Source organism: Uranotaenia lowii, chromosome 2 (genome assembly GCF_029784155.1).
Source record: "Uranotaenia lowii strain MFRU-FL chromosome 2, ASM2978415v1, whole genome shotgun sequence".
NCBI lineage: Eukaryota > Metazoa > Arthropoda > Insecta > Diptera > Culicidae > Uranotaenia > Uranotaenia lowii.
Genome location: NC_073692.1, coordinates 369,568,673 through 369,594,179, shown reverse-complemented (window position 1 = coordinate 369,594,179; position 25,507 = coordinate 369,568,673). Strand labels below are relative to the sequence as shown.

General features: G+C 36.7%; 1 long non-coding RNA gene across 1 annotated transcript; it reads right to left on the bottom strand.

Moving 5' to 3' along the window:
• Positions 1-21,000: 21,000 nt before the first annotated feature.
• Positions 21,001-21,814, bottom strand: LOC129749482 (uncharacterized). The gene is made up of 3 exons (XR_008738058.1): positions 21,595-21,814; positions 21,419-21,515; positions 21,001-21,358 (listed from the first exon to the last, which is right to left on the bottom strand). It is a non-coding gene; the product is annotated as an uncharacterized LOC129749482 (long non-coding RNA).
• Between the last annotated feature and the right edge of the window lie 3,693 nt (positions 21,815-25,507).

Here is a 25,507-nt window from a genome sequence, read left to right as displayed (position 1 = left end):
GTCTTTTATGAATCGATCATGATTTTTAATTTAAACTTTAAAGGTTTAAAACATGATTTAAAGAAGATAGCAACTTTAAACTTAATTTTTATACGAATTGTTAACTAACTTTGTTCTTCCAATATTTGTTGTAACTTTGAACTTCTTATCTTTCAATTTTTATCAGTTTTCATTGATCATTCACGAAATTACTCATTTCCCAAAATTTCCTTGTAAATATAATTGAACATGAAGTTTTTATTTTGAACTTCATAAATGAACTATTCAAGCCGTTTATTTTTCTATAAATAGGTTCTTTCTCTGATTTCTTTCACTGGCAGTTTTCAAATAATAATGAATAATTCGTCTTTTTATCAAATTGAATTAAACCATCAATCATTGAATGAATTTTCCAAAGTTCAAATTGGTTTTTTTAGTTATCGAAAATTCACATATTAAATCGCGATTAAATATTTTTTGTTCAAATTCAAAATACTACAGCGGAATTTTTCAATCACCTTTCAGTTGAAAATGAAGAAAAGAATTTTAATTAGGATGAATAAAAATTAACAATTATTATCATTTTCCTAAAAACTAATCATGGTTAGTTTTTTATCTGATTGGACATTCCAGATTCTTTTAAGCTCTGTGTTTTTGAAACATTTATTTTAAATGAGCTTGGAAATTCTATTGAAACAAATTTCTAGTTTAGAATAGAGAACATCATTTTGAAAAAAAAATTATCAATGATTTAACGAAAATTTGAAACTTTCATTGTGATATGATTTGAAAATTTTGTTTTTTTTTATCAGTCCAATTTATTTTTAGTTTGTGTGGTAATCATGAGTGGAAAAGTATTTTAGAAATTCCTTTCCTTTTTTTATTGTTTATTTATTGGTATTGCTATTATTTCAGCTAAATTTGAAATTCGAAAACGGGCCTGATTCTGCACGAAGTGGCTAGGTGGAAAACAGCATATTTTTTATCTAATTGATTTTCACGTAAACTATACGAAATCAATGTGTAAATGCGCTCCGGTAAAAATTGGTTCTTCGTGAAAGGCACCCACACATTCAGATGATCGATTTGGTTATTCCCCATGGGTTCACGGATTCTTTGCAGTTTCTGCTTAGGTATGTGCTTACAGGCTGAATCAAAGCAATCGAAAGTCTGTTGTGTTGTGAGAATACTTGGTTGAATGATTCAACTGAATCAAAGCAATCGAAAGATTCCTCTTAATTCAACCACGGTAAATGAAAAGTTCATATACCAGTATTTCGATAGCAATTTACTACCTTCTTCAGTGAACCTGGGTTTTGCTACCTAGTAGTAGCTTACCTAACTCGGACAATATAGGGGAGGGAAACGATACACATTCATCAATCGAAAACGTTCACTGAAGAAGGTAGTAAGTTGCTATCGAAATACTGGTATATGAACTTTTCATTTACCATGGTTGAATTAAAAGGAATCTTTCGATTGCTTTGATTCAGTTGAATCATTCAACCAAGTAGGCTCACAACACAACAGAGTGCTTACAGGCATTGTTCAGAATAATTAGTTCGACAAATCACCAATGCAGCGTACGCCTAATCCGGGTCCCATGGCTTCGTATGAACTGTTATAGGAGGAAACACATCTTACTTGTCGACCACTTATGGTATTCGAACCCTAAAGTTTTCTTGCCGATACCGGAAATCGAACCCGGTACACCTGGCATACTAAAACCAGAATCGCACCTGCCTATCCGCTAGACCACCTCGGCACTATGAATAAACATCTCATTGTGTATGCATAATAAATTCTGTGCAATAAAAGACTCATTTTTTTTATCCGAAATCCCAGCTTACAGTATTTTTGAACTAAATAAACTGAAGATCATTTTGAATGTCAAATCGGCCGCTGAATCCGAAAATTAAGTTGAAAAAATCGGTAGAACAGTTTTTAATTATGCTCCAATTTTAAAATTTTACTTAGAGAAAAAAGTTATTCGAAAGATTCTCTTTAATTCAACTACGGCACAAGAAAAGTTCAGATACCGGTATTTCGATAGCAACTTACTGTCTACTTCAGTGGGCGTTTTCAATAGAAGAATGTGTATTGTTTCCCTCCCTTATATTATCCGAGTTAGGTGAGCTACTAAAAGGTAGCAATAACTTCCCAATGCTCAGCAGTTGTGTCGTTGTCTGTTTTTTGGGACGACCTACCTTATTTTGGGTGTTGCCTGTTAGTGCTACATTATTATCTACCCGATTCTGGGTATTGTCTGGTAAATTATTGTATATCCTTTTGTCTAAGAATTTGAACAACCAGTGTGACCTGGTTCGGTGTCTCCGTTTAAGAGATGAACTATTTTTTTATTAAAAAATTCTCTTGGGTCGAATCACAGAGTTTCAGATATTTATTGTTTTGTATGTAAGTATGAATGTTGGTTATCTACCATAGGTGCACGGATTCACCGCAGTTTCTGCCTAAGTATGTGCTCACATGCATTCTTTTGATTATTAAGCTCGATTAATCTCCAATGCAGCGCGAACACCATACCCGGACCCCATGGTTTCGTATGCACTGTTATGGGTGAATGTATTGTGTTGATGTAGGTTTTATTTTGGAAGAACGAGTCAGTCAGGTGGGCTAGTTTACTTACAGGTATTCCGGCATCCGTGTATATATCTGGCCAGCTGGCAACTGATTGAACATTCTTATTATATAGTCTATAGTTATATGAGGAAACACATCTTACCTGTCGGCCACTTATGGGTTTCGAACTCAAAAGTTTTCTTGCCGATACCCGGTATGGCTGGCATACTAAAACCAGACTCGCGCCATCCTATCCGCTAAACGACATCGGCGCTATATAAAATTTCAGATATTTATTGTTTTTATCAAAAACTAATTATTTTTTTCGGCTGATTTATGTTGATAAAAAGTCTACAATCGCTCACTCGGGCTTTATTATTTAACTTTCGTAATTTTCGTCAATATTAAGAAATAAACAAATTTTTACAAGGTTTTGTTTTAAATTTTTTTGTCAGTATTTGAATGCTTACAGAACAAATTGGATAGAATAATTTAAAAAAAAAATCTGCTAAGCATATATATTTTATTTTTTTATTTTTGCTTGAAACTAAACTAACGACTGACGGACATCGAAATTCCTTTGATCATGAGTATTGACTGCTATTCCGACTCACTTTGATAGAAAACCCCTCGATATTTGACCATAATTTGAAATAATATGAAGAATAACATAGAGAAACAGGGCGCCAAAAACTGTAATGTTTAGCATGAATATTTAAAATTAGGGGAGATGAGGGCATAACGAGCACCCAGGGCATAATGAGCACTACTCTTTTCTACGAAAGTACGTATTTTCTTAAATAAATTTTCATGAGGATTTGTTTCGTACTTCCTATAGTATTAATTTTTCACAAAAAAAGGAATCTCCTTATCATCTTTACAGAGATATTTAAAAAAAACTAGCTTGGTTCTCAAGTTACGAAAATATTATAATTTTTGAGCACCACGAAATAAGCTCTGATGATCTTAAAATAACCTTGATCTATAATGTACGCACTGCAAAATGATGTTCACATTGTTTCTCAATTTTTACCATCATAAAATTTTTGATTTTTCACTTTTATCAATTTTAAAACACGTTTTTACCTTAATTTGTTGACTAGGGGCATATAGAGCACCATATTATCGAGGCATAATGAGCATTTTCTGCCGTAGAAACTAGCAGCGAATTAAAATTGATTTATAGCGCCACACCTTGACTAGTTTTCATCCGACAATTTAGCCTATTGGTAAGGTGTCGGAGAGGTAATCAAAAGACTAGAGTTAGATTTCTGTTCGAGGTGATTTTTTTCCATTCACAATTCATGATCGATTTTTTTATTGTTACATTATACGGCTAGTAGCATCATCCCCCGAACAAAGCACTTAATGTATGAGCGTGCGTGAATTGTTTGTATTCTACAAGGCTTGTGATATAGCTCAGTTGGCAAGTCAGTTGCTTTCTGAGCCGATGTCCGTGAGTTCGAGCCCAAGAGTAAACATCGATCACAGTTGTACCGGATAAGTTTTTCAATGACTTTTCCGCCAACTTCATCGTTGATATAAGTCGCGAATGACATGAAGATGTTAAAACGACTATAATCGAAACAAAAAAAAAAAATTGTATTCTACAAACAGACCTAGATTATTTTGTTATTGCTTTGTTTGATGAATCTACGACTCACCTGACTTCATCGAATTGAATTCGCTGCTAGATTCCCCGGCAGAAAACGCACATCTTGCCCTGATTAATGGTGCTCATACTGCCTCAGGGGGGGTTCTCATTATGCCTCCACAGTGGCTGGTTTTCAGCTTTTGGCAAAAATTTTTAAAATGCATTTTTTAACGTTTTCATCTAGTTTTTCACGTTCCAGCCCGTTAGGGAATAGGCTTTTCAAATGTCTGAACACGAAACAATAATGTAACCTCTATATTATAGCTATTTTCTATGGTTAAATAACCGTTTTCCTTAAGGTGGCCATTATGCCCCCATCTCCCCTAGATGCCCTTTCTTTCTGTTTTGAACGTTGACAAGATATATTTTTTTTTACCATCCGATATGGTCTGCCCAAACAAACTCCTATAATACGTTATGCCAATAAATAATACAGTGAAAACCCGATTTATCACCCCCATGATGAATTTTAGAGTGATAAATCGGGGAAAGTGATAAAATCGGGAGATTTTGAAAAATTGATTTTAAACCGTCCTAATCAAATAAATTACTATAAAAAACGTAAATTATTCCAATAAAACAGTGTAGAGGTTTTGTAGTAGATATTCCCTTTTTGACATATTACTAGATATAGGTCTTTTTAACATCAAAACATCATACAACATTGGTTTTACGCATCTTTAAACACCTTGTTTCGACCGGTGTTATCAGAAAAATTAAATAATCTTTAATGGTTCAAATCCTAATGATCTAATTATTTCTTTTGGTTATAATTTACTGAAGATAAGATTCAAAGCTTTCGTTCTAATCAAAATAAAAAAAAATGTAATGTGCCTGTCACATATTTCGCCTCTAAAAATGACCAGGATGTAATTCAGAACTGTAAACTAAAATATCGTCAAAAACTTTTGCTACATGTCATGGCTCGTAAAATCGATATCGGTCAAAGCTTGTAGAGCATAACGTTGAGGGATTTATGTTTCTGGATGCACGATGCTTGAAGTGAAATAAAGCGTACAGTAATGCAGTAGTCATGGAAGAAAATTGAAATTATTATAAATAACAAACTCGTTCACGAAGATGGTGTTCCCTTGATCCATTTGATTGATGTAAACAACCGCGATGAAACTATTTTGCCACAGGACCCTGAGGAGAGATATGCAAGTAAAGCTTTTACGGATGAAGAAATTCTGAACATGACGCTGGATGATCAGTCAGCGAGCCCCTCGAATCATTGAAGCCATTAAAAATTTCGGATGTAGCACCAGACTCAGAATCATCGGCATCTACCCCAAATGATTCATGTGAAATTTCAAGAAACATAATTATGTTGAAGCTGTACGTATGTTGGACAACATAGTTGATTGGGCTGATGCTCCAGATCTATCTATAGATGATGTCATCTTATTGCAACGTATCAGAGAGATTGCTTTGAAGAAAGCACAGCTTTAAGATTACTTGAATATGTTCTTTTATACCATTATATTTAGTTATAATTGTATTCAACAACTTTGATTAACAAAAAACCTGTTTAAACTTGACTTTTTTGTATAAAAATCTTGATACGTCCCTGATCAATCATCTTCACTTTCAATATCGATGTAATCATCCATCAGTTTTTTCCCTTCAGAATGATTTCAACCTCAAGATGTTCAACGGAAATGAAAAAAGGCGATATTTAGTATTTTTGCGTTGAATAAAAAATGATGACAAAATCGGATGAAAAAATGAGACAAAATCGGGGGCAGACAAAATCGGTGTGTGACAAAATCGGGTTTTCACTGTATTGCATGTTATGCCTTGAACAGAACATAATAAATGCTTAAAATGCCAGACAAAAATTAACAATCTTAATGATTGTGGGGCAGATAAATGCATATTTGATCAAGTCAAATAAGGTTTTATAATTTGAAAAAGCTTCGGGGCCACAAAAGGGTCTTGTGGGCCACACGCGGTTTTTTTTTGGTTACCCAGGTGATAAATTCGAAGAACGAATTTTACGAATTGGTCCCAATGCACGTCGAGTGCCGTGTCTACATGGGAACCAATGGGTCGACTCGTTATATACTCATCCATATATACGCCTTAAACTCCAATTGGCGCCTCAGACAATTTCCCAAGCCGGTATCGCCCTAAGGCAATACTTCGGCAGGGGGTGTCTAATTCACGCAAATGCGCTACTTATGCAACACTTGCCAAGAAGTTCATATTTAAATTAAATATCATCCTGATCGCCCAAGATCATCTTCACGTTGTGGTCCCATCGGCTACTCTGATTGTTTTGCGTAGTTCATTTCATAGCTTCGGACTCTTTAAGTTTAGGAAAGTTAACGTACGTTATCCTACGTCAATCGCAATTTGCGTCAGTCTCCAACTCCTTTGCAAAGCAGTCATTATCCGGGCAAGCCCATCACTGACTGCCTGCCATGTGTTGATGTCATCACATATCTTCTGCAACATGTTGTCCGCTGTCATTTCTGGTCTGCAGGCGGCGAATATGTTGGCACGTTCCTCTTCAAATCTTGGACAATAGAATATCACGTGTTCGGGTGTCTCGTCCACGTCACCACATGTTAAGCAGACCGGCGAGGCTGCATTTCCGAACCTGTGATGATACTTCATGAAGCATCCATGACCCCTCAGGAATTGCGTCGTGTAGAAATCGACTTCGCCATTCTTCCTCTCCATCCAGTCCTTGATGTTTGGGATCAAACGACGGGTCCACCTTCCTCTTTCTGAGCTGTCCCACAGCTGCCAGTTGGCCATGGAGCTATCTCTGGCTCGTGTTCTCACGTTTTGCGTGCCGCTATTTTCGTAGCAATAGGAGTCTTCCACCAACAAAACCGAGATGGGCATGACTCCCGCTACAACGCATGCAGTCTCCGACGAAACGGTGCAGTATGCACTTATGACCCACAAATTCATTCGCCTCTGTACACTGTTCAGCTTCTGCTGGTTACACTGGATGTTAAGACCAGATTTCCAGGCCGCCCCTCCATACTGAAGTATTGACGAAACTACACTCGAAATTATCCTTCGCTGACAACTTCGGATCTCCGAGTTGTTCGCCATTATCCTCGTGAGTGCGGCCGTTGTTGTTGCCGCCTTCTTGCATACATACTCAACGTGGTTTTTAATGCTGAGCCGGTCGTCAATCGTCACACCCAAATATTTAAGCTCACTTTTGGATTCGATAGTGCTTGATCCAACTGTAATCCTGCCTGTTTGCGGTGAAATCAGGTTTGATATCATTACCATCTCGGTTTTGTGGTGGGTCAACTGCAAACTTTTGGAGTGCATCCAGCTCTATACCGCTTCTACAGCCTCTGAAGCTCTTAGCTCGACGATTTCTGTTGAGTAACCCGTCGCTAGTAGCACGACGTCGTCCACAAAACCAACCAACTTTACTCCCTCTGGCAGGCTCAGTGTCAGCACCTCATCATACGTAATATTCCACAGAACCGGGCCCATTATCGACCCTTGCGGTACTCCAGCCGTAACATCCGTTTCCTGAGATCCCTCGCTCGTCATGTATAGTAGCTTGCGGTTCTGGAAATAGCTTTCCACTAATTTGCAGAGATATTTCGGTATCCTCATTTTTATAAGCGAAGAAGCAATCGCTGCCCAGCTGACACTATTGAAGGCGTTGCGCACGTCCAATGTTACTACCGCACAAAAATGGTCTCCTCTTCTCTTCTTGAGTCTGGCTTTATCAGCCGTTTCGATGACAGATCGAATGGCGTCGACTGTGCATCGCCCTTTTCGAAAGCCGATTCGATTGTTGGTGCGCGCTCGGTGTACTGCTGGATACGATTCAAGATCACCTTTTCCAGAACCTTTCCAATCGTATCCAGTAGACCTGTATGCCGATGGGTTCCCCCATGGCTTTCCTTAACCCTTTAATGTCTGACTTTTATTAAATGAGAATATCAGTTATTGATTCAGTGAAATAATAACATTTTAATTCGAATAACACAACTCAAGAGGTTTGAAGTCGTTCTTTTGAGTATTGTAAAAGTTATGGCCCATCAAACTTGAAAAATATTTTTTGAAATTCTTAATTCATTTCAATACGATTTTGAAAATTTCTTCAAAACCTTCTCAATTGGGTGCAGGAAGGTTTTTGTGATTGATTGAGGTTAAAAAATTTGTTAGAATTTGCGAATCTGAAGAAATATCAGCAAATTTCCAAAAACTACTTTTTTCGAAAAAATAAATAAATTTGAATTTTGCATTTTTTCCGCCTACTTTGTTCGATATCTCATAAAAACAATGAAATACCGTAATAAAAAATACCATGGGCTAATTCCTTTTAATCTCAAGAACATTTTTTGTCCATACATCTTTAAAAAATTTCCGCGCGTTTCCGAGATATTTGGATTTAGATTAGTGTTGTTTTAAAACAACACTATGCATTAAAGGGTTAAACTTGCCTTTTTACTCTCTTTAATTTCCTTGCATAGGTTTCTCTTCGCATTTTTGAAAACCAGCTGATAAAGCTTAGTTTTCTTTGAGAAATGGGACACATTTTTGTTTGCTGATAGCTCGTTTACTAGTAGTCTCGGATATTCGAAATTTTGACAGCATTTTGTTGCCTGTGAAAATTACTAACTGACCTATTTTTTTAAAAATTTTAAATTCACTTGCTTTTGAAATATCTACGATGCAAAAGAAAAAGATAAAAAATATTTTGCACAGTTTCCTTAAAAAAACATCATTATCAAATTGATAGCTTTCAAAACCGTTGATTATTCAAAGAATTGCCGTGTGTGAGTGGTGGAAAAATATGTCCACGAAGTTCAAATCAAGCATTCTAGTGAAGAACATGATCGGAAACTACGGTTAAGGGTCATCAGGGAAGTTAAGTCTCATACCAGGATTTTTAAATTTAAATTAAGCAAAAAACTAAGTGTAGATCGCTGAACTGTCCAGCAATTTTTTTCTCCGATAAGCTTAAAGTGTTGCCTCGTTATGAGTGCAAACTTAACCTCAAACTACTCATTTTTGCTAGTTGCAGAGCTCGTAAGCTGTATAGTAGGGTGTCCCAAAATTGCATAACTTCTGGGAATCTGGGGGCTCACCCTCCAAATGGTAGATTAGGATGTGCAGAACAAACTTTTGTATAGGGCCGACTAAAAAAAATCATGTTTAGAGGTTCCGCAAGCACGATCTTTAAAAAAAGTCCACTTTCAAAAGATTGGAATTTAAATAAATTCTGGGTCCAAAAATTTTCATAAAATTTATATATTTTATATTTTTTAAAATTTTGTTTGAGTTAAAAACTACACGTGAAAAATACAAAATGAACCAAATTTGTATCAAAATGTAAAACTAGCAAGCTATTTTCAAGAAAAAAAATTTTTTGGTCAAAAAATTTTGAATTTAACTGACCAAAATGTGTACCAAGCGTAAAATATTATTGATAGCAGTGCCATCAAAAGATGCGGATTTTTGTGCACTTAAACTTTGCTGAACAAAACATGTAGTTTGTATCAACGTGTGAACAACTATTCACGATTTAATGCTCAACAAAAATCACAATTTAGGATATTTTTTATTTAATTTATCAAATTTGTCTTAATAAATACCTACTTTAAAATCAAAATACTTGCAAAAAAAGACTTTGATTGTTTAAAGGAGTCATCAGAAGGCCATATGGCGAATTTGAGCAGAATCGGACAACAGGAAGGGGTTGCACTGAATCTCAAGTGTGAAAGGGATTCTGAGACATAGTGTTCTAAAGAAGCATAAAAAACTGGGTTTTCATCATACATTTTTGTCTTTACCAATCGATTGCTTGATTATGTTAGTTTTATTAAAATTTCAATTAAGACTAACATTTCACTTGAAGACTGCAACGCGATTGGACTTAAAACAAAAAAGTTATGGCTGTTCCAAGATTGTATTTTTGTGGCAAATTGTCGTTTAACACACAATGAGTACTTTTTACTCATTGCGTTTTACAGGACAATTTGTAACCAAAATACAATCTTTGAACAGCCATAACTTTTTTGTTTTAAGTCCAATCGAGTTTCAGTCTTCAAGTGAAATGTTAGTCTTAATTGAAATTTTAATAAAACTAACATAATCAAGCAATCGATTGGTAAAGACAAAAATGTATGATGAAAAACCAGTTTTTTATGCTTCTTTAGAACACTATGTCTCAGAATCCCTTTCACACTTGAGATTCAGTGCAACCCCTTCCTGTTGTCCGATTCTGCTCAAATTCGGCATATGGCCTTCTGATGACTCCTTTAGACAATCAAAGTCTTTTTTTGCAAGTATTTTGATTTTAAAGTAGGTATTTATTAAGACAAAGTTGATAAATTAAATAAAAAATATCCTAAATTGTGATTTTTGTTGAGCATTAAATCGTGAATAGTTGTTCACACGTTGATACAAACTACATGTTTTGTTCAGCAAAGTTTAAGTGCACAAAAATCCGCATCTTTTGATGGCTCTGCTATCAAAAATATTTTACGCTTGGTACACATTTTGGTCAGTTAAATTCAAAATTTTTGGACCAAAAAATTTTTTTTCTTGAAAATAGCTTGCTAGTTTTACATTTTGATACAAATTTACATTTTGATACAAATTTGGTTCATTTTGTATTTTTCACGTGTAGTTTTTAACTCAAACAAAATTTAAAAAAAAATATAAAATATATAAATTTTATGAAAATTTTTGGACCCAGAATTTATTTAAAATCAAATCTTTTGAAAGTGGACTTTTTTTTAAAGATCGCGCTTGCGGAACCTCTAAACATGATTTTTTTTAGTCGGCCCCATACAAAAGTTTGTTCTGCACATTCTAATCTACCATTTGGAGGGTGAGCCCCCAGATTCCCAGAAGTTATTCAATTTTGGGACACCCTACTGTATAGCCGGTACTGAGGCAATGAGACAGATAATTTCTGATGGAGGTCAAAACTTATGAAAAACTCTATATCAAACAATTTTCAGCGATTGAATCCCATTACATGCCTGCTCGTGGTAAGGTCTCTAGCATATGAAAGTATGTTTTTGCTGTTTTGTGTGTCTAAAGTATAATGGTTTCGTTACTGTGGGAAAAAAACAACAATTTTCAAAACGAAAACTTTGGTTTTTGCTGTTTTTAAAGCCTCAAAATAGGCATCTTTTATGTACCCTTCGCAAGTTACGATCTTTACTATTCCGATTATACTTTAGTATCAATCTCATGATGGTTTTACTTCGTTATTGTCTGGTTTTACCAGCAGGAATTCCATTGAAAACGCATTTAAGTGGCTCAAAAATAATCAAGTGTTGTTAATTTCGAAACAGCTGTATCCACTAAATTGCCCTCAGTTTCTTTTAAAAGAAAAGTATTGCACCGAAAAGTAGCAGAAATTGAAGAAGGAGGATGCAGCCACCTAGAATACCGTTTAAACGAAGTAAAAGTTGGAAAAACTGATCAATATTATTACTGAAAAAAGTGTGCGCCAGCCGATGGGAGATACCAAGAATAAAGTAGACATTTTTCTTACAAAAAAAGATAAATAATTTTTTTCAAATTTTTTCACCAATTATCATAAGATTACCTTCATTTTCTTCATAGAAAGTATTTCGATCTAACGAATGGTTTTTGAGATACACGCATTCGTATGTAACTGTCCAATTTCTAAAAGAACTAATCTTTAGTCTGCGTCCTTCTTTACCACATCATATTTTGAAGGAATGCTTCAAATACAGAAGACACATTCCACGTGCTTGTACCGCTCGAAAGTGATTTTTATCCGTTCGCGTATCAAAAAATCTCAAAATTGTCTATTATTTTGATAATTCAAATCATAAAAAACTAACGGAAAAAAGAGAAAAAATTTTTTTCACACATGTTTTAGATGATTTTGAAAATCATTTTTTTTTTTGGAAAAAGTGGTTATTAAAGTGGTTAAAGTTGTCAAAACTTTAACAAAATCATTAATTTAAATATATGAATGAATTTTTTTTGGAATTTTTTTTAGTATGTTTTGAAGCCAAAAAAAACGGCTTCATTTTGTAGAAAAAAGAATTTGTTTACAATGTAGTTGGTTTGAAAAGCGAACAAAAACAGTCGCAAATGAATGAATTGACGTCACAAAAAAGGGAACTTTTTAATTTTACGAGAAAACTATGACATTTTTTGAAATAAAAAAAATTATATTTTCTTTGAAAATGATAAGACAATTCTAAAATTCTTAAATTTATAGAAATCGGTTGGAATCTAGCTGAGCTACAACAGCGCGAATGAGTGAATTCACGGCACAAAATTTGATTTTTTGTTAAATTTTATATGGAAAATATGCTCTGAAAGCGGTTTACCCTCCAGATGGTCGGAATTTTACAAATCGAGCATAGTTTAGTTGATTTTTTTAATAAGTTCATTATTTTCAATCAAAAATACAAAAATATTGAAAAAAAAATTTTTTTTTGGTGAAACATTAGTAATTTTAACATATGATTCCTCAATATGTTGCTTTTCAAGTGCCAATTAAAATAAGGAAAAAGTTAGGTGCAGATACTGAAAATTTATGTTTGTAAAAGTCGGAACAACAGAATATCGTTTTTGAAAGTGTACATAAAGTTTGAAGGCTCCAAAGAAGGTTTCAGTACACACACAGGTACATATAACTTTATATTCGTGACGTGAATTCAGTCAACTACCCTGTTCTGTTTGAACTGAGTGAATTCACGTCACAATTACAAATAAGCATAACTTCGTTCGTTGTTGTTTAATCGGGAAGTTACGCACATCAAATTGTGGGCAATTGTTTTCTCTACAACTCATTCGAAGACACCGGTATTCTATTTCCCCAAACAGAACATGAAATCAAAGTTGTATGAAGTCAAAAATGGTCAATTCTAGCATGAATACACGTCACAAAAGTAATCGATCACAACAAAAACAACTTAAATTTTTGAATGACCAAATTATTTTCATTTTCAAGGAAATTCAATTTGCGACCGTTTGCTACTATTTTTTCCATTTTCAAGTAAATTGATTGATTTCTAGAATGATAACTGTTCAGAAAAGTCTGGAAAAGCGATTTGACGTCACGGTGGAATATGTCTGAAGTTTTTTTTTGGCCTCGGAGCAGTTCGTATTTTAACCCCACCGACTATTTGATATGGGCGTAAGTTCAAGCAAAGGCCTGAGGATCCTCTCACCCAAGTGTCGATTCACTAACGTCTTCTCTGAGGGGTTGGTTCCGATGTCAGAGACTTATATTGCAATGCTCTAGATTCAGATCTCGCCTCACAGTGGTCCAAAAGGGCCTAAAGTGGAACTTTTTTTCCTATGTAAAACACACGTTCTTGGGTGTTAAACTGATGAATCAAAGCCAAAGCCACTGATTTGAAAGCGCTTTGCTCTGATTTTATTCTTCAAGAACAGATCATTACAGGTTAACTTTCATAACCATCTCTGTTAACCATTTCAACGACGACGCCGGAAGGCACCGCGTCGAATTGACCTGTTATGCCATGCGACGTAAACCAGATTTTTGTATGGGTCAAACCGTATATGATAGTAGCGCCGCCGCCTCGCCTGGATCAACTGGAGTGATTATTATAGATCGCCGCCGATTCCGCCATCCGTTACCAACGTCCGCAACTAAGCACCAGCTAGCTAGTAACTATTATGACTTAACTTATTAGAAGTCGGTATATGTTCGAAGAAAAAAGGCATTGGCGGCGGCGGCGGCGGCGGCGTTAGACCGAACCGTTAATTAGCAACATTTGATTTAGTTCGTATGGTGGGTACTTAGTGCAGCGAGAAGCCCAATCAACTTTACGATAATGATACGGGATGACTTCGGCTTGATTAGCCGCAACTGCCGTCGATGGATGCCGAGAGATGCAGGTCTCAAGTTTCAGGTGAAGGCAATGGTTTAGTTTTTTTTGTAAGGTTTATTTGGAAGCAACAGGTGAGAGTTTACCCCATCTCACAAAGATCGACGGTTGACTCAAGCGATTCAGGAGAGATTCCGGACCACGTGTTAGGTACTCGTGTAGGGGAAAACGTCCGGAAGTGGTGAGTTTGCGCAGTTGTAGTTCCAGAGTGACAACATAGTCCAGTCACGGTATGCCAAGTGGCAGGGTTTTTGGCGCGAAAATTTTCAAGGGCACTACCAACTGATAGAGGGAATCCTCCGGCTGCTAGCCAGAGACCATCGGAAAAACCTATCAGCCGGCGGGCGGGAAGATTCAGTCTACGCGGATCTCGCCACCGGTAAGGGTCGTCTTTTTTCCCGGAGCCTTCTCGATTCGAGTTGAGATTGAAAACTGTCTGGCTGACGGAATCGAATCTTGTCTGAATCTCGGATGCTGTGGCGGGACAGAAACGCCACGCTTATCGGGCGGGATTTAGTCTTAATCTTGGCGTGACGCGGTTCGGACGTCGTCGTCGTCGTGGTTGTCGTCGTTGTCGATAAGCGGTTGTAATTCATATTTGGTCTAGGTCTGGGTCTGGGTCTGGGTCTGTGAAGTGGCCCTTTTCTCTCTGGTGTGTGCTTTAGAAGAGCTAGAATTTCAATGAATGGGTGCCGGCGGAATTAAGTCAATCAAATCCAAAGAAACCGTCAAGTGTCATTGATCATTCAGAGCCGACGACTAAAGAGAGCGAGCGCCAAGGCTCAGCTGAATTCGAAACGGTGAAATAGGATAATTTGATGATCTTTATTGCGTTATCCACTTCAACAATGCAATGAATCAACTGTGAAGTTTGTGAACGAAGAAAAAAAACGCAACCCGTCTCGAAAAGGTGTACTTAGTGAGGGCACAAGTTCATGTGGGGAGATGTTCGTACGATAAAATATTCAAATGAAACAAATGGAGAAAAAAAGTCGTTAAAGCAGATGCGTTCTGTAATTACACAGGTGGATGTGATCTACAGCAAGTAATGTGAAGGTGCAAAAAAACTACTAACTAATCGAATGTGTAATCGGCAAATTGATCGAAGTTGATGAATAATCAATCAGTGTAGGATAGTACGTGGGTCCAATAAAAAAAAAAGAATCCTCATTCCAACTATTGATTGTTTTCCACGCTGATCTCTGGAATCTGGTTCAAGTGAAATGTTTTTCAAATTGGTGTGAACAACCAGCTATTAGCAGCAGCGCTCGGGTCTGCAACAAAGTAAGAGTTTTATCGATGATTTAACTAATTTATTCCATTAAGATTATCGCGGTGAGCATGTGTAGCTAAACATAAGCTTATAGTATCATAAATCAATGTCACTATTAATAACGACCACGCAAACACATTTTAAAAATAAAAATGAAAAACGCGATTTGTTTTTTTGTTTTATAAAATACCGAACCAATATCATATAGCATGTACTTAACATATTTTAAAAGAGCGATAAAAAGTATATCATACTCTTCATCAATCATCAAGTACAGCTCCTAAAACAAAACTTAACTGATTTTTAGATGCTGTAATTTTTTTTAAATAAATTATTCTGAAAAAAATTTGGGAAAACATAGGAGAGTTTCACATAGTAAGGGAATTGCGCTCTAAAAAAAATATAAAATCGCGCCAAGAAGCGCACAAAAGTTCAACTTAGACAGGCTGTCATTCCTCTCACAGCTAATATTTTTTCATGAAATTTTCACACAGGCTACTTAAACTAGTAAACTTTTCATTAGACTGGCCCACGACAAAAAAAATCCTTATATTCCACGCGGCACCCCCCAAAATTTGTACATTTAAGTGAAAAAATTACTTTCTGAAAGTTTCAGATCATTTGGCAGAAGCAGGAGCTGGCGCAAAGGACTTGAAATTTGTATGGAGATTTTAGGCAAAATGTATGGAAAATCGACATACTTTCACTCTTTGTGTTCTAAAATATGTTACCAGTATGGTAGAGAGCTCAGAATTTCAGGAATTGTAGTTCAAACAATGGCAAACAAGTAGAAGATTGTGATGCGATACGAGTTGACTGCGATGAGCTATCCGCAATTTAATGTGTGATTTTTTCGCATTTCTTTTAAAAACGTGAACGGAGTAGGGGCTAATAATCGCACTAACTTGATCGCATCGTCACACAATAAGAATAACAAATAGAAAATTTGTGACCATTCTTTCAACTTTTTGCAGATATTTGTTATAAAATAAGCTACACCTTTTCTCAGGACACAAACTTTCTATCTGTTATTCTCATTGTGTGAAATGCGATCAAGTTAGTAGGGGAGAGTGGGGTATCGTGGGCCATGGGGAAACGTGGGCCACTTTCAATATCTCAGATGTGTGTTGAGATAAAAATCTCAAACCAACTGCCATCGTCGCCGCTTTGCGTGAGCATATATTCCTATATGTTGTTGACTGAAATACGCATCATATGCTTCTTTTATTTATCAAGCTAAAAAAAGTTAGAAAAATTTGCTTACATAATTAAAAAAACACCCGCTAATTTCATCGATGGGGAACCTAAAGTGCATAACAAAAATATGCTCATACGCTTATGATCTAAGTTTTGTCATGATCTTTCACGTGAAAAAGAAATTTTTGATGAAACATCAATAAGTCACACAAACGCAATCAATTTGCAAATCATAGCTTGTGGGGAATCGTGGGCCACACATCTTGAATCACCTATATTTTTATGTTTTTATACACATTCAGAACTTAAAATACGTTTTACCTATCTGTTAAGTTTTGTTATGCCAAATGAAGAGTTATGAAAAATATTTTGTCCATCCTATACAAGAAGTTTTGCCAAAACGTTCGCGAGCCAGGTTTTGGAATCTATGCGATCATACACAGCTCTCTTTTTTATTTCATCATCTGAAATTGCTTTAAAATAACGAAATGAATTAGGAAATCACAGTTTTGGGTCAGCTCATAAACTTTGCATGTTATTTGGTCAATTTGGATTTGGTGGCCCACGATTCCCCACCATTTTTCAAAATCCAAAAAATATTACTTTTTTTCAAACAGTCAGAATTTGTGGAAAATCACTCATTAAAAATTAAATGTCTTATGATACCTTGAAAATGTAGAAAACCATTCCATTTTTTATTTTTATTTTATCTTTTATAATAAAGAAGTTATGGAACAACGAAAAAAAGTGGCCCATGATTCCCCACTCTCCCATATAAAATTCAGGAAAAATATTCAGTTGGGCTTCCGCTTTTCCAAATCCGAATTGCCGGGCCTTACGCTTAACCCCTGCCATCAGATTTTGTACAGCCACCTTGTCCACCTTCTTCGCCGCAGAAAGCCAGTTTGCCTTGAACTGCTGCTCGTCCTTAGCAGTTTTTTTGGTCTTCTTTAGGTTCCGCTTGACAATAGCCCAGTATTTCTCAATTGGGCGGAGCTCTGGCGTGTTGGGAGGGTTCTTGTCCTTGGGAACCACCTGCACGTTGTTGGCGGCGTACCACTCCATGGCCTTTTTACCGTAATGGCAAGATGCCAAATCCGGCCAAAACAGTACGAAACAACCGTGTTTCTTCAGGAAAGGCAGCAGACGTTTATTCAAACACTCTTTCACGTAAATTTCTTGGTTGACAGTCCCGGAAGCAATGAAAATGCTGCTTTTCAAGCCACAGGTACCTACAGATGGCTTGCCAAACCAGATATTTCTTTGCGAACTTTGACAGTTTCATGTGCTTGAAAATATCTGCTACCTTTCCCCTTCCTTTTGCCGTATAAAACTCTTGTCCCGGAAGCTGCTTGTAGTCGGCTTTGACGTAGGTTTCGTCGTCCATTACCACGCAGTCACACTTCGTCAGCATCGTCGTGTACAGCTTCCGGGATCGCGTTTGGCCGTCGTATATTGTTTATCATCGCGATTTGGAGTCCCTACCTTCTTGATAGTCCGGCTCGTTTTTTGGCTCGATGCACGGTTGTAGACGATACACCCAGCTTATTTGCGGCATCTCGGATAGAGAGGTTTGGGTTTCGCTTTAAACTACCGGCAACTCTCTTTGTCGTCTCAGCGGCTACCGGTTTTCGATTTCCCCCCGATCCAGACTTTCTGGCTGTCGACAAACGTTCCCCAAACACTTTAATTACATTTGTAACGGTTGATTTGGCAACTTTTAGTGATTTTTCCAGCTTTGCGTGCGAGTAGCTCGGATTTTCGCGATGCGCGAGCAAAATTTTGATACGCTGCTCTTCTTCCTTGGACGGTATTTTGACAACTGAAGAGTGAATTCCAAAATCAAAATAGGAGCAACATTCTTGTAGTACGTACGAATTGAACTGAACATTTTCGTCAAATCATCATCGTAACTACTCATCTGCCGGATGATCAAATCCAAATTATTTAAATGCAATTTTGTAGTTAACTGGGTATACAAAAAAGTTGCCAAATAAAGTATGTACATCGAAATATTTTGATCCGGGCGAATTGCTATAGCTGGTGTTTGTATACGTTTTGCGTCGTCACATAATTAAAAAGGACAATTTAGGTATCGATTTTTAAAAAGGGCCAATACGCCATTACCTATGTTTTGAGAAAAACGCATTTGAAGTTTCAGAAATTATAATCAGTTGCCTATTTCACTGTATCTTATCATTTTCTTAGCATTTACTTAACCTTGACTCCTTAAAAATAAGCATAATTTCATTCCGTGATAGGTAACTATATATACAAATTTTTCGTAGTTGTCACGTGAAAAATGAATAAAGAAGCAGAGGCAATATTTCGACCAATTTTTTTCTTTCAAAGCAGCTAAAATAAGGATGCCAGATTGCCCGGTTTTAACCGGCTTCGCCTGGATAATTAATACTAAGTTTGGAAACAGTCCGACCGGATTTTATTAAAAAATGCCCGGATTTTGCCCCGATTTATTCACTTCATTTGGCAAACCAAAAAAAAAAAAAACAACTAACGCCTCCAGAACGATTTTTTTTAGTAAGTTCTATAAAACTAATCATGAAAGGTTTCTTGGAAGCCTAAAATACTATGCAAAATCTGCTGATGAGTTTAAATGAACAAATTTATTGTTTCCATTTCTTTTCTTGATTTTTGTTGAATAATTTCGGGGTTTTGAGAAAATTTGCCCGAATATTGACCGGATTTATGGTCATCGCTTTTGAAATCAAGTGCCCGGATTTCGTCAGGTTTTTAGATATATAAAATTGCCCGGTTTGTCCGTCCGGATACGCGCTGAAAGAATTTTGGCAACCTTTAGCTGTATTTGCACATTTCAACACATAACCATTCAAAGTTACTTTTATACGCGTTTTTTTTCCTTCACGCAGGGAAAACTTGGCTTTTGAAACAAAACAAGACTGACCTTGATTCAAAACATTAAGGCTTGAAAAAAATTAGAATCCTTCTTTTGTCACTCGTAGTTGGAACATCGCGAGGGGGGGAGGGTTATAAAAAATAATGCGAAAATCAAATAAATGGGTATAAATTGCACGAAACCTTGTATGCAACAAAATTGCATACTATATCATTGCACAAAACCCATAAATCAAGTAATTTTTTATCGAAAAACTCAATAAAACCAAGAATACGAAATGTTAAATAACTCTCATCTTCTTAAATTTGTTTTTTATTCTTGTAATCTTTCGGATATTTGATTTTTTTTTCGAAACTTACATAAAACATTTCAAACTTTATGTATTTTACCCTATCGTTTGTTTTAGAAATTTCGAAGGCGGGGAGGGGGTGGCAAAAGAGGGAGCTGATATTTGTTTCAGTTTAATTTTTTTTTCACCAAACTCCTGTTTCATTTGAATCAAAGAATTTTGTTTCCGATTCAAAAAAATAATTTTTTAAGGAAAGAATTAAATTTTTGGATTTTGATTTAAAACAAACTCTTTATGAAAATAAATTTGAATCAAATGAAACTGTTTTTTATATCAAAGCATTAATATTTTGAATAAAAAATTATTCAAAAGAAAAATTCTTTGAAACATAGGAAAATGCATTCGAACCAAAAAATATTTTATCAGTCCTAAAGAAAATTTTCCTTTGTTTTTGCGACACTTTCCTTCGAAATAAAAAATCATTTCGCTTGATATTTGCGAATTGATACGAAAATATAAGAATACATTTTTTTTTATTCCGGAATTACTATTGACTTTTTTGTTCGCGCGATAAAATTTGGAGGGGAAAAACCTCGCCAGACGAAAATAAACAAAAATTACTTTTTGCTCCGGGATGAATCAAATTTAAATACACTGGAATTAAAAAAATTTAAAAAAATCATATTATTAGAAGTAAAATAAGAAGTTCAATACATGTATGCTTTTAACTAAATTTGTTTACAATTGGCGCATACGCCCTTTTCAAAAATCGATACCGATTTGTTTCTTTTTGTTTTCTCTCAACATACAATTTAAAAAACTTCCAAACTTTGTTATCGTCAAGGTCTTGGCGAGAGCTTCTAAAGAATTATCAGTTTTTTTAAAAATCAGTTCAGCCGTTCATAAGATGCACCTGCGCAAAGTTCCTCAATACGGCTCTATTTAAATAGAGTTTTATAGAAATTTATTCTTAATTCTTCGAAAATCTTGCTTAAACATCTTCTATACCACACAGAAAAAATTATTTGCCGTAAAATTACGGCAAATATCCTGTAACAAAAAGGAGCAGGACATTTACCGTAAAATTACAGGTCACAAAAAAATCACGTGTCAATTATTTTTACGTGAACAACATTTTTTACAGGCTATTTGGAAATTACAGTGCTTTAAAAGCTTATGTCCTGTACTTCTTAGTTTGATATATTTAGCGGGTTTTTCGAACTTTAAAAATTAAATTTATCATTATTTGAAACTTTCATAAAAGCATTTATTTAATTAGCATGCATCGTAAAATTTTTATGGCATTTGAAATGATGAGTAATTTGATTTGTCTGTTACACATAAGTTTTTAAATTAACAATTTCAACTAAAGTTTCTTACAATCTAATGTTGAAAACGGCGATGAAAATCTAATGGCTGAAACAACTTTTCCCGGAGGTTATCGATACCTAGCAATATTGTTTTCCGTTTGAATGTTTTTCTGTAGATCTGGCAATTCCGGCCCATCCGATCTGTATCAGGCACATTTTAAATCGAATTTCACACGGGAAGAAAACCAAGGAGGAAGGCGCTTCCACCGGAACGCTCTACACATAGCTTGAAGTTTCGGAAATGAAAAAAAGGTCTTGATACAGCTACATGTATATATTATCCTCCACACGATCTAGAAGAAAAAAATAGAATTATAACCTATTTACAAATTGATGATTTCGTTAACCATTACCTACTCAAAATCTGGCCACTTCAAATAAAACGACGCATCACTACTAAGCACTAGAAGGTTTGCTCAATTAGGAGGTGGCTTCCTCACTAGCAAATACCTGAAATACATTCAAATATATTCAATTAATTACAGTCAGCTGTTAAACTTACCCGACAACTTTAAAGCATGAAACCTACATTAGCGCAATCTTCCACCGGTAAGCAATTTCGCTAAACGCTGTCACACAAATTCCGACGATTTGGAAGATAATGTTTCTCGTACTTGTAGAAATTCATCGTTGCCACTTGGTCGGTAATCCAAAAGCCTCCTCCACATCGATATCGATGAAAGAAAATCGGACAGATCCGACTGTTTCTGCTGCTTCTGATGTAAGCCTAATAATAAGGAAAAGTTGATTTCTGGGGAAAAAGGGTTTGGAAAAAAAACGCATTCCTTTCGGACATAATTTCATTCAATCGATCACTGGTGCTTCTGGTACAGAACCGAATGCCGCAACGAAACACCCGGTCGGAAATTGATAGAACTCGTAGCTACGCACAATCTTCTCCGATCTATTGGTGTATATTTGCACACGGGTTGTGCAGATGCTGCCGCGGGTTTTTGTCGTTCGAATAATTTTGTTTCTACCTGAAACAACAGTTCAGCACTTCACCGAACGCCAGAAGTCGTTTACCGAATCTACGGAGTGGCTTGTTCTGACGTAAAACTCAGAATCAAAAGAAAACAAATAATGCGCGTTCCGTTTTTTTCTTTCTATTTTCAACACCATGGGATGCCAAGCACACTGAAATCAGTTGACAGCACGTAATTCCACGACACGTAATTTTTTGCCGACCTGTAAAACTACAGCAAATGTCATGCTCCTTTTTGTTACAGGTCATTTGCTGTAATATTAAAGGTTTTTGCATTTGCATTTAAACGAATCAATTGAATATGACGTGTTTTTTTTGTTACATGTTCTATTATGTTAAATGCAACCATTTTCAATGACACGTAATAGTCATTATTTTTTTCTGTGCAGGGTCAGATCCAAAATGTGTATGCATAGCAATTTGTATGTAATAACAAAATGATGAAGACATAGTTTCCCACATCGTGAGAAATTTTTTTTAGAGTTATTGATTCTGATGACCAAATTTTTCCTATAACATTTTTGCTTGAAAATGCATTCATAAAGAATAGTAAAAAAGTGATACTCAGTATCTCATTATTCGGATTTATGTTCTTTCATATTAGCTCATTTGAAATCATTACTTTCGAAAACAAATCCCAAAAGTTATGAGTTTTTTTCGAAGCTTTAAAAAATAAATAAGGGATCTTGAGGGTTTCATTTGAAAGTAAAACTTGTTTGGGATTCAAATCAGATTTGTTTTCAGCTGTTGATAGCTAGATACATTAAGTTCAAATCTTTATTTTTAAAGTATCTACAGTATAAATAACGTTAAACAATAAACCAATAAAATATATTTCCAGCTAAATTTTCTCGAACCTGAAGATTTATTTTATCAACAATAAATTATCATTAGTAATTTATTTCAATATTAAAATCCTGTAAAAAAATTTTAAATTTAGATTTTTAAGAACGCAATCTTGCAAATGAGTTCATATCTAATTTTATAATAGTGGTTTCGCCTGTTCTGTGTTTTGATTGGGGCCATTTTGAATTTTAACTTCGAATCTGAATTCTGCATTTTGAACCTGATTAAAAATTCGGAATTCCCAATATGAAATCGATTTCTGAATCTAAAGTCCAAACAAAACCCTCCAAAAATTTTGAACCATAAATGGCATTTTATAACAAAAAATCTCTTATTTGAATTTTGAATCTTTGATTTTCTATATGAATTCTTTATTTAATTATTTATTCTTAATTCAACTAGTGAATCTGAATGAAAATTCCGAATTATGAGACTGTGTTATTTCAATACTGGATCACCATTGTAGAACTTTATGAGGTTTCAATCCGGGCTATTTTATCCAAAAACCGGGCATTTAATTTCAAAGTTTTAACTCAAGATCTGGGCAATGTCCAGGTAAATTTGGAAATTCTGCAATTAAAATCAAGAAGAAAAAAAATCCGAATGTTGTTTTTTTTTCATAGAAACACATCAGCCAGTTTATTTTAATAAATTTTGCGCAAAAAATTGTTCTGGACGCAAAATACATAATTGGTATAAAGTATTTTAAATTTTCTTTGATTTTTCAAACATAAGCAACGAATAACGAACAACAAATTTCGGATGGAAATCGGCAAAGACCCACGCGACGAAAAGGGACTAGCGATTGGAAACTTGAAACATGGAACTGCCGATCTCTAAATTTTGTGGGCAGTACCCACGTGCTCTCCAACGAATTGAAGAGCCGCAAATTCGACATCGTAGCGCTGCAGGAGGTATGCTGGAAGGGCTCCACGGTACGAACGTATCCAGATGGTCGTGCTATCTACCAGAGCTGCGGCAACACACACGAGCTTGGAACAGCTTTTATAGTGATGGGAAAGATGCAAAAGCGCGTGATCGGGTGGTGGCCGATCAACTCACGAATGTGCCGGTTGAGAATCAAGGGCCGGTTCTTCAACATCAGCATCATCAACGTGCACAGCCCTCACCTCGGAAGTACCGGTGACGACAAAGACGAATTTTACGCGCAGCTGGAGCGTGAATACGACCGTTGCCCAAAACATGATATCAAGATCGTCATCGGGGATTTCAATGCTCAGGTCGGCCAGGAGGAGGAATTTAAACCGACAATTGGAAGGTTCAGCGCGCACCAGCTGACCAACAAAAACGGCCTCAGACTCATTGATTTCGCCGCCTCCAAACGAATGGCCGTACGTAGTACCTTTTTTCAGCACCGCCTCCCACACAAGTACACCTGGAGATCACCGTACCAAACTCAATCACAGATCGACCACGTTTTGATCGACAGCCGGCACTTCTCGGACATCATCGACGTCAGATCCTGTCGGGGCGCCAACATCGAGTCGGACCATTATCTGGTGATGGTGAAGATGCGCCCAAAACTCTCCGTAGTGAACAACACGCGAAACCGGCGCCCGCCTCGGTTAAATATCGCGCGACTGAAGCAACCTGAGGTCGCGGCAGACTACGCGCAATCGGTCGAAGCAGCGCTGCCGGCAGAGGGCGAGCTTGACGAAGCCCCTCTCGAGGACTGTTGGGATACCATCAAAACAGCCATCAACAGTGCTGCGGAGAACGTCATCGGTTATGTGGAGCGATCTCGACGGAACGACTGGTTCGACGAGGAGTGTAGGAGGGTGATGGACGAAGAGAATACCGCGCGGGCGGCAGTAGTGCAAAGAGGCACCCGTCGAAATGTGGAAAATCACCGACAGCGGAAGAGGCAGCGAGTTCGACTTTTCCATGAGAAAAAGCGCCGCCTGGAGGAGGAGGAGCTCGAGGAGCTGGAGCAGCTGCATCGTTCCCAAGAAACACGAAAGTTCTATCAGAAACTCAACGCATCCCGCAAAGGCTTCGTGCCGCAAGCCGAAATGAGCCGGGATAAGGACGGGGGTATCCTGACGGACAATCGTGAGGTGATCAAAAGGTGGAAGCAGCACTTCGATGAACACCTGAACGGCGCACATGCAGGAGATCAAGACGGTGGGGGAAGGTACATCGCCGGCGTAGCCAACGACGAAGAGGAGCCACTCCCAACGATGAGTGAAGTTAAGGAAGCCATTCGCCAGCTGAATAGAAACAAGTCGGCTGGGAAGGATGGCATCGCAGCTGAACTCATCAAAATGGGCCCGGACAGGTTGGCCGATTGCCTACATCGGTTGATAATCCGGATCTGGGACATAGAACAGCTACCGGAGGAGTGGAAGGAGGGGGTAATATGCCCCATCTACAAGAAGGGCGACAAATTGGACTGTGAGAACTACCGAGCGATCACTGTCCTCAATGCCGCCTACAAAGTGTTGTCCCGAATCCTACTCCGCCGCCTCACGCCACAAGCAAACAGATTCGTGGGAAGTCATCAGGCCGGCTTCATGGAGGGACGGTCTACGACGGACCAGATATTCACATTACGGCAAATCCTCCAAAAATGCCGTGAACACCAAGTCCC